The 10,459-nt window shown below is 47.5% G+C and overlaps 1 pseudogene; it reads right to left on the bottom strand.

The window, feature by feature from the left end:
- Positions 1-2,473: 2,473 nt before the first annotated feature.
- LOC142575030 (uncharacterized) lies at positions 2,474-6,105 on the bottom strand (annotated as a pseudogene).
- Positions 6,106-10,459: the final 4,354 nt, after the last annotated feature.

Raw genomic sequence — 10,459 nt, 5'->3', positions numbered from 1 at the left:
TCAGCAAGTATGTGGCCTGTAGGTTGAGCAACGAAGCAACAAAGAACGTCAAGCGGGAAGCCAGAGAGGCTGAAATTATTCCATGTGTGGCAGCAGTGGAAAATAAACCTGCCATGACCAACTACTTAAGAGAAAAAAACGACATCAGGGAAGAAACAATTTATGATAACTTAAAGGGAAGCTCATTACTTTTCGAAGCGAGATCAGGATGCCTTAAGACACGCACATGTAATGCGAGATATAAAAAGGAAGAATAAGCATGTGTTTGCTGCTGTAAAGCTAGGCAAACTATGGAGCATGTTTCATTAGAACATCAAAATATTTGCGCAGCCGTCCATTTAGGCAGTACTGGCCTCCTTGAATAGCTTGGTTTCAACGAGAGCAGGGGAAAGTAAACATGTCCACATAGAGATTAATAAGAGGTGATTGCATTATTGTTGGAAGAAAAGTAGGGAAACGACGAAAAACGCAGACGTACAGTAACAAAGTTCGCAATAGGGGGTCAGAAAGTTCGGTGATGGAAATTCATGTTTGGTTTTCTTCTCTCTCTTTTCTTCTTTTTTAACCTGTTAGTGCATCGGACACTATAATAGGGAGACCTTGACGTCGCAACCCTCCGCCCCGTTCCAAATGGGACTCTCATAACATCCTTCCTTCCCAGTAAATGAGAAAGGTTCCACGACCCGAACTGTGCTCCTGAAGGTCAAGAGGGTTCTCAAAGGTGACGACCTGCCACACCAGATTCGCGTCGCCGGTGAACTAGCCCTGTTTGTTGCGCCAGGACGGCATATTAAGCGCGCTTGCGCCGCCATGGTTCGGCACATGTGCGTCGCGAGTGGCGCGCTGCTCACACAGCAGGCGTTTAGGTCGCGTCGAAGCCCAGTGTATCCGTTCCTACGGTAGCGAGGATTCTGGTAACCAGGATTCAACGGTGCACATTATGAGCGTGACCGAGGCAGAGAACGCAGCGAAAGGTAGCGGAGATGGGACCAGAACTGGAGTACATTGCGATGCCTGAACTTCAGGAAGTGACGATCGATCAGAAGCAGTCCACCGCCCGCCGGACCCTACAGCAAAATCGGATGAGGTAACAGACGACTCAGCAAAGGATGTAAGTTCTCAAGTAGCCGGAGCGTCCGCACTATTGCCTAAACGGGGGAGGGGGGGCGCGCAGCGTCCCTCCTAGTACAAGTGCGCACCTGGACGCTGCCGGCGCATCCCCGAACGCCAGCGGCGTCTCTGGGAGTGCTGGCTATGGTACTGGTGTCAGCTCGGCACTTAAAAGACCCCTAGAAGACGCCGCAAGCCAAGAAGACAACGTCGGCGCCCGAAGCATCGAGGGACCGCCTGCGAAGACACCAACAAGTAGGCGCACGAACATCAGGGCAAGGCCTGGAGGCATGGCGTATAGGAAAGTTGAGTCAAGCCACTTTCGCAGAGTGGTTTCAACGGACAGTCTCGGAGGCGTCTAGCATTGAGCTTGACGCGCAAAGAAAGCACCATGCTCCCGGTCTATCTTGTGCACAAATCAACGATGGCTCCTCAAACGTCACTTACACTCGCCACTTTAAACAACCCTCAATTAGGAAACTCCTTAGAGTTTTTTCTCTCGCCGCTCTTAATTCGTAAGCTTTAAGTCGATCAATTCCTAGGTGGTGGATGTGTCATCAGGCGTCCCTCAAGGATCGGTCCTCGGTCCTCTACTTTTCTTACCATATACTAATGATTTACCACGCGAGATATCTAAAATTCGAATGTATGCAGACGACTGCATATTGTATGGCATCATTTCATCTCCCTTTGAGCATGTTCGCCTTACTGAATCATTCGTCAGATTTTCCAAATGGTGTGAAACATGGCCAATGAATATTAAATTCCGTAAGGCTGTCGTGATGTCCTTCTCTAACAAAGCTAGCCCGTTCTTTTTCAGCTACGAATTTATTGATAATTTCATTCAACGCATTTCTGAATGTATATGTCTTGGTCTCACGTTTACCACTAACCTGTCCTGGTCAAAGCATATTGATTCCATTACGACTAAAGCTCTACAAAAACTCAGTTATTTACGTCGTACTCTGTCTAATTCTCCGCGCGACACAAAAATTACTGTTATATAAAACTATTGTTCGCCCTATATTTGAGTTTGGTAGCATCGTTTGGAATCTCTACAAGCAGTACGAAATAGACAGAGTTGAAGCCATCTAAAGGAAAGTCATTAGATTTGTCTACCGACGTTATGACCACCAGTTCTCGCCATCGTCAGTCTTGTCCTCACTCAACCTAACATCTCTCGCCGAACAGTGACACGTTAACTCCTTGAAATGTTTTCATGGCATTATTCATTCATCTTGCCGCCCCTCCAGTGAGTGAGTGAAGAAACTTTGTTATGGATGCCTGCAGAACGGTTAGCCTTCCCCTATTAGGGAGGCGTCACCGTGACGCGACCATGAAGTCTTTGCGACGTGTGGCGCCTCTACTTCGGCCGCGGCCGCACTACTTCCTTTGGTCGACCACGCCTGCCCCTCTTTCGGGGTGGCAGCCTCCCTCCGGTTTCGCTCGGTCGTTGTCTTTCGAGGGCCGCCGAGATCTGCTGGACGGCCTCGGCTTGGGCATCGTGATCATAGCACCTTGTTGCGGCCTCGAGCCGCGGCGGGATCGTTGCTGTCGTTGCAGCTTCGTGCGGATTTTTAGCACAGTTCCAAAGGATGTGAGCTGCAGTGGCTCTTTCCTTTTGGCACACACAACACAGGTCACTTATATAAACAATTGGACACACGTGCCTCATCAGCACCGGAGGGAATAACGACGCCGTTCGAAGTTGTCGATATAGAACCCCTTCCTTACGGGTCAAGCCCGGATGAGGTGGCGGCATAGTCCTTCGCTCTAGTCTCTACCACTTAACAATCTCGTTGCAGGAAGTCATTTTGTCTTTGGTTTCCCACCACCACGACGGGTCGACCGCAGTAGCAGCGGCACGGTTGGTTAGTCCTCGCGCCGCCGCGTTCGCCGTCTCGTTGTGGTGTGCGTTGCCGCGATCCGACACATCACTGCCCATGTGGGCCGGAAACCACTTTATCACGACACATCGACTTTCACTCGCGAGATCGACCGCACGCAACACACGTGCGGCTTCACTACACACCCTTGCTCTGGCGTAATTTCGCACTGCCGTCCCAGAATCGCAGAGCACAGTCGTGCACTCGGGGTCGGCGATGGCCAGGGCAATGGCCACCTCCTTGGCTGGATGCGCCCCTCGAGTCCGCACACTCGCCGCTGTTCTCGTTGCGCCTGTCGATGCCCCGACGACTGCAGCGGCGGATGCCTTTCTGTCATGCGGATAATCTGCCGCGTCCACAAACACGGCACCCCTGTCTTTGGCGTGGAGATCGATGAGCGCCTTGGCCCTCGCCGCCCGGCGCTCTTTGTGGAACTCAGGGTTCATGTTTCTTGGTACTGGACATACCCATAGCCATCTGTTAATTGCGTCCGGTACAGGCACTTCTGTATCTTCGGGTCCACTTTCCTTTGGCCCCAGGCCTAGGTCACGCAGCACTTGTCTGCCCGTTCTTGTTCCCGAGAGCTGCGCGAGCTGAGCGGTCCTCTGCGCCTCGGCGATTTCCTCCAGGGTGTTATGCACTCCCAGGGCCAGGAACTTGTCGGTGACTGTGCAGTCGAGAAGTCCGAGTGCAGCCTTGTATGCTTTGCGTATGAGCGCATTGATCTTATTTCCCTCGAACTGCCTCCAGTTGTGGAAAGCAGCAACGTATGCAATGTGGCTTATAGCGAAGGATTCCACTAGCCGGGTGAGGCTTTCTTCCTTCATGCCTGCTGTTCTGTGTGACACCCTCTTGATGAGGTGGATGGCCGTGGTGACTTTGGCCTCTAGACGGTTGACCATCTCACCTTTGACTCGTTTGCGCTCAATCAGCATCCCCAGCACTCGGATCTTCTCGACAACCGGGATCGTGTGACCGCCGCTCGTGTTGATCTTTATTGTCTCTTGCTCTCTCGCAGGTTCGTTGTCTTTCCTCTTCCTAGCTGCTCTTTTCGGAGGAATCACCAACAACTCAAACTTGCTTGGGGAGCAGACGAGCCCAGACCCGTCCAGCTGCTCCTCGATAGCGTCAACCGCCTGTTGCAATGTACTCTATATGTGTCCCTCGCTTCCTCCTGGGACCCAGAGCGTTATGTCGTCGGCATAGATGGTGTGTCGGACCCACGCGACTTGCGAGAGGCGCTCGGCCACCCCTATCATTACAAGGTTGAAAAGTAATGGCGATATGACCGAGCCCTGGGGGGTCCCGATACTGCCGAGCTTCTTCTTTTGGAGCCGCAGGTCGCCGGCGATGATTTCGGTAGTCCGCTCGGTCAAAAAATCCTTGATGTACGTATATTTTCTCTTGCCCATATTTAGCCGTGGCACCTAGGCCAGGGTCGCAGAGTTTCTCACTTTGTCAAAAGCGCTCTGCAGGTCCAAACCCAAAATGGCTCGCTTGTCTTTCGTGTTGGTAGTGTCATCGAGGATTTCATTTTTCAGTTTTATCATGGCGTCCTGAGTTCCGAGCTTGTTTCGGAACCCGATGAGTGTGTTTGGGTAGAGCCTCGAATCTTCCAGGTAACTCTGCCACCTGTTCATGAGTACAGGCTCCAACGCTTTGCCCACACAGGACGTAAGCGAGATCGGCCGGAGGTTCTCAATGTTGGGTGGCTTGCCCGGCTTGGGAATCAATATTTGTCTTGGCTGCTTTCCACTGCCGGGGTAGTGACCCGGCTTGCCAGCAAGTGTTGAAGTATGCAGTGAGGTTCTCGATGGCCGCATCGTTAAGATTTTTTAGCGCTCTGTTCGTAACGCGGTCGGGATAAGCGGCGGAGTTGCTGTTGAGATTGTGCAGGGCAACCCTTACTTCCCATACTTCAATGTCTCGATCGAGCCACTCGTTTGCTTCGCCTAGGTAGTCCGGGTGCGTTTCTGTGGGAGTGACCGGCAGGTACTTGTCGTCGAGGCGTTTCTTCACTTCGTCTTCCCCGTGCTCGGTCAGCGCCCTGTGGATGATCTTGGCCAGGTTGTGGTGCTGGTGAGACTTGGTCGTGGTCGCATCCAAAAGATGCCTCAGCATACTCCACGTCTTGCCGCAGTGCATCTGGCCTTCCCCCTGCGTTACAAACCTCATTCCATTGCTGAGTGCATAGCACTCTGCTGTGGGGCTCGATCTCGCGGTTGAGTTCGGCGACCTTCTTGCGTAGCTTTCTGTTTGTCCGCTGCGTCTTCCACATTGACAGGATGGGCTGCTTGGATGCGATGAGGTGAGCCAGGCGGCTGTCAACCCTGTGGATACGCTCGTCCGTCTGGACTTCCTTGGTAGCCTTTTCTACCTTGTTTACAATCTCGGTGGACCAGTACTCAATGTCTGCAATTTCGGCCTGCTCCTCGGGTAACAATCCTCGAAGCGCGTCTCAATCAGTAAATCTGTGGTTCCGAAAGCTTCTGCCGACTTCGACGTTACCACCGAGCGGGACAGTGACCTCCACAATGTAATGAATACTGCCCAATTCGTGGCCCGTGTTCCGCCATTCAAAGTCCGCCATATCGCCGCCGTTACCCCTGACGAAAGTGGGATGAGCCGTTGTGTCTCGGGTGACCGAGTTGCCGATTCTTGTAGGGTATGCTGGGTCGTTGATTAGATTTAGGCCCAAGTCAGTAGCATCTTGCATTAGGTTCCCGCCCTTTGCCAATGTTTTGGGGTAACCCCAGGCTTGATTCGGCGCGCTAGAGTCCCTGCAGATTACCAGCCTGTCGTCCGCCCCCGCGACGTTGCACGCTTTGTGTAACAGTGGTTTGAATTTCTGCTTTCCGTGTGACGGGCTGCTGTACACGCTTATCAGAAAAGTGCTTTCCTTCTGCTTTTTCCCGGCAACCACGTCTACCACCGTGTGCTCGATTGTGCTTTTGTTCAACAGCTCGTGCTCGACGTACGTGATGCCTTTTCTCACCAAGGTGAAAGCTCCCCTCCCGTTACTGCCGTCCGCGGCCCGGAGGCTTGGCGGGCTGGCGTGGGACCGGTAACCTGAGTGCTTGACTTCCTCAATAAGGGTCTCTTGCAACATGATGATATCTGGCTTTCTTGATAATTATTCTAAATGTTGCTGAATTACAGCCTTTTTCCCAGCAAAATCATTGCAATTCGAATGCCAGACCAGGAGGCCTTTCACTGCTGTTGTGTTTGCAGTGGTTGATGTCCTATCCAAGTTTCCTGAAAGTTACCCAATTTCATCGCCAAATTCTGCACTGTCGTAGTTAATTGCTGGTACGTCTGTTCAATTGCTATGCAACGGTCGGTGATTGTCTTGGTGAATGTCGTTCGAATATACTCTTCAAAGTGAATATATCACTTTCAAAGGTGAATACGTCACCTTTGCAAAAATATCTTCAAGTAGGGGACATCACGCGCTTAACATTACACCATTTTTTGCACGCACTAATACCTTTCAGTATAGCTTTTTCGCTAAAACAATTGAAACATGGAATTCACTACCAGGAACCAACCGTTGTCTCCCATTAAATGAATTCTTTTCTGTGCTCTCTCAACATTGCACTTAAACTTTCTTGTTTGTTGCCTATTGTATTTATTTCTTGTATTATAGTGTATTATCCGCTCCTGCTATAGCGCCAACAGGGGTTGCAGTATGTATAAATAAATAAATAAATTGGAATGCATAGTCCAATTACCAAAATTCACTTGTCAACTGCATAAATTAACTTTAGGGCACCTATTGCAATGTACGAATTGAAACGCGGGTAATTTATTAATCTTGCTAATAACTCCAATGTACACTTAGATTTCTCGTGCGAGTAATGTCTGCTGCTTCGAGTAATCCAGCTCAAAGTGTATCATTCCGCTGTCGGCCATATGCGATTTTTAAAGATTCTGTACCTCAAATGCAGGGTGTTTCCCCTAACTTGAACCAAACTTTAAAAATATGCATATGCCACGTAACTGGACCGAACCAAGATAATGTTCTTTGCCGCCTTTGTAAGATAATCAGATTACGTTTCAGGATTCCGCCTAATTAGATAATTAGTCGTAAGTATTGAACGAACTTTTCAATTATTGTATCTGTATTGAAAAGGTCAGTGAAAAAATTACAGAGCAGCATGAGAAACTCCCAATACAGCTTTCTGTTTCTTAATACATGCCACGCAGAAGTGGTTGCCTGAGCGTGAAAGAAGCCTGAGAATACACGCAAAATGCCTAGAGCGGCTAATCGCGCTGCAATTTTGCTCGTATTCGTAGGCTTATTTCACGCTGGGAAAGACACTTTTCTGTGGCACGTATTGAGCAACAGAAAGCTGTATCGGGATTTTCTTATGTTGCTCTGAAATTTTTTCTCCGCCATTTGACACAAATTGATTAGTACAGCGTATTTACAGGAGGTATTCAGAGACCTGGATTGGGAAGAATTGGGTATAAAAGTTATAGCAGAATCCCTTAGTAACTTGCGCTTCGCTAATGATATTGCCTTGCTTAGTAACTCAGGGGATCGATTGCAATGCATGCTCACTGACCTGGAGAGGCAAAGCAGAAGAGAGGGTCTAAAAATTAGTCTGCAGAAAACTGAAGTAATGTTTAACAGTCTCGGAAGAGAACAGCAATTTGCAATATGTAGCGAGACATGAGAGTGGTAAGGGAATACATCTACTTAGGGCAGGTAGTTACGGCGGATCCGGATCATGAGACGGAAATAACCGGAAGAATAAGAATGGGCTGGGGTGCGTTTGGCAGCCATTCTCAGATCAAGAACAGCAGGTTGCCATTATCCCTCAAGAGAAAAGTGTATAACAGCATTGTCTTACCAGTGCTCACGTACGGGGCAGAAACCTGGAGGCTTACGAAAAGGGTTCTACTTAAATTGAGGACGACGCAACTAGCTATGGAAAGAAAAATGATGGGTGTAACATTAAGGGATAAGAAAGGAGCAGATTGGGTGAGAGAACAAATGCGAGTTAATGACATCTTAGTTGAAATCAAGAAAAGGAAATGGGCATGGGCAGGACATGTAATGAGAAGGGAAGTTAACCGATGGTCATTAAAGGCTACGGACTGGATTCCAAGGAAAGGGAAGCGTAGCAGGGGGCGGCAGAAAGTTAGGTGGGTGGATGAGTATAAGAAATTTGCAGGGACGACATGGCCACAATGACCGGGGTTGTTGGAGAAGTATGGGAGAGGCCTTTGCCCTGAAGCGGGCGCAACCAGGCTGATGATGATGATGATTAGTACGGACGCCATCTTTATTGATTTTTCTAAAGCTTCCAAGCGGGTACCTCAAAGTCGACTAAATTTGAAAGTTAGAAACCTACAGCTTCACTACAACAGGACGTGCTGTATTGAGGAGTTCCTAACGAACAGATTTCAAGTCATCAGTCTGAACAACTGCTTTTCTAACCGCACTCACGTCAGTTCGGGAGTTCCTTAAGGATGAGTGCTTGGTCCAATGCTATCTTTATTATACACCAATGACATCACAACTATTATTACTTCACAAGTACATCTCTTCGCAGATGACTGCGTCTTGCATAATGAAATAAGCTGCCCTGGCGACATCGCTGGACTGTAGTCTGATTTAACAAAACTAACTGACTGGTGTGGCACATGACAGATGGAAATTAACATAGCCAAAATAAACACGCAAAATTTGGGTCGATAACTCGACATACCTCCGACAATGCGCGGTATAACTGTCGACTCAGTATCTTCAATCAAGTTCATGGGTGTCTTTTTTACCTCCAATTTAAGCTGGAATGATAACATTGAACACATCACCACAAAAGCATACAAAAGCTTGGTTACCTGAAACGGCATATACACCTTGAGAACACAGACACCAGATTTTGCACATACAGTTCTCTTATCAGGCCCTCTTTAGAATATGCATCCGTTATTTGGCACCCCCAGCACTATAATCTCACGAACCTACTCGAATCATTTCAAAATAAAGCTGCGCGGTTCATTTTGACTCCATACTCTTGATATCAAAGTGTGTCCGCCTGAAAGAAATTACTTATCCCCTCACTTCACATGGGCAGGGAATTAACACGGTTGTCCTTTTTTCTAGCCTTTACCACAGCAAAACTGCATTCTCTCGAGTCCATATTCTTCCCGCTACCCATATCTCGACCCGCACAGACCATGTTCATAAAGTAAAACCTAAACTTGCCAGGACTAACGCTTATCAAAATTCGCCCCTAGTTTTATCTATTGCCGAATGGAACTCACTACCTTCAGACGTTGTCTCGCTTACGGATTCATCATCTTTTCATGCTGCACTGCTAACCTTTTTGGAGTCTACTAACTTGTCCGAACCCACATTTGCTTAAATATTTACTTAAACAATGTTTTCGTGTGCTTGGCATTGCATAAAATTCCTTCCGTTTCATCTGACATGTACTTGTGTAAGTTGTTTACCTAAATCATCATTCGATTGTATCCTTAAACTCGTGTACTGATGGGTACTGGTTGGCTACATGGCATTTTAGATTCTTATGCGTTTTTCACGCTACCAGATATCGTATAAACTCCGTTTCTCTTTTCTTTCCTTTTTTTAAGTTGTTTGTTTTGCTCGATGTTTCGATCATTTTTTTATGGTTCCGAATGCCTTCATATATTTGCATTGAACACATTCCACTCACGCTTGAACTTTTTCGTCCCCCCCACCTTTATGTAATGCCTTAACGGGCCCTTAGCCTACTCAATAAATAAATAAATAAATAAATGAGAAGTTTATTAACAAACAAAAGTAAATATTAATTTGACGGAGTGCAAAAACCAATCTCAATATCTCCAAACCACGGAAAACGACATTATCTTGGTTCGGTCCGGCTAAGTGGCATTTGCATATTTTCAAAGTTTTGCTCAACTTACGTGATACACGCTGTACAGAGAATAACTAAAATGCTTCAACGCATATATATTGATGCATAAGAAGCAATGTTTGCAAACTAATGCATATGCGTCTTTCTTGTCTTTTTTTCTTGCAGACAAGGTCAACCTATGTGCGGAAAATTCTGCCCATCACAGATGGCACTCGCCTAAAGGATGTACGTTCAGCATGAGAGACTTATTAAAACGCGCGTGGTGTCTACTTCACATTGTTTACGCTGTTTTTCAGGCCACTCTGTAGTCCAGCATTCAATGAGAGATAAATTTAAAGGGTTACACGTGGTCTCTCACAATTCTTTAACAGACGAATTCCCATGTGGATCGGCGTAAGTACGAGAATTTTGAGCATTTTCAAATGATTTGGTTAAGACTTTTGTTACCGGGGATATATTGATACGTCTTGTGTGGCTCAAAATAATGCCTTGATAGGAAGGAAAAGGAATGTAATTTATATCTCATATTTTCTTAAACAGTAGGTCTCTTTATCTCCCCCCATCTGCATTTCTCAGGAAGTGAGCAAAGAC

The sequence above is a fragment of the Dermacentor variabilis genome, chromosome 3 (genome assembly GCF_050947875.1).
Source record: "Dermacentor variabilis isolate Ectoservices chromosome 3, ASM5094787v1, whole genome shotgun sequence".
NCBI lineage: Eukaryota > Metazoa > Arthropoda > Arachnida > Ixodida > Ixodidae > Dermacentor > Dermacentor variabilis.
Note: the sequence above shows the minus strand (reverse complement) of the source record. Positions and strands in the feature narration are given on the sequence as shown.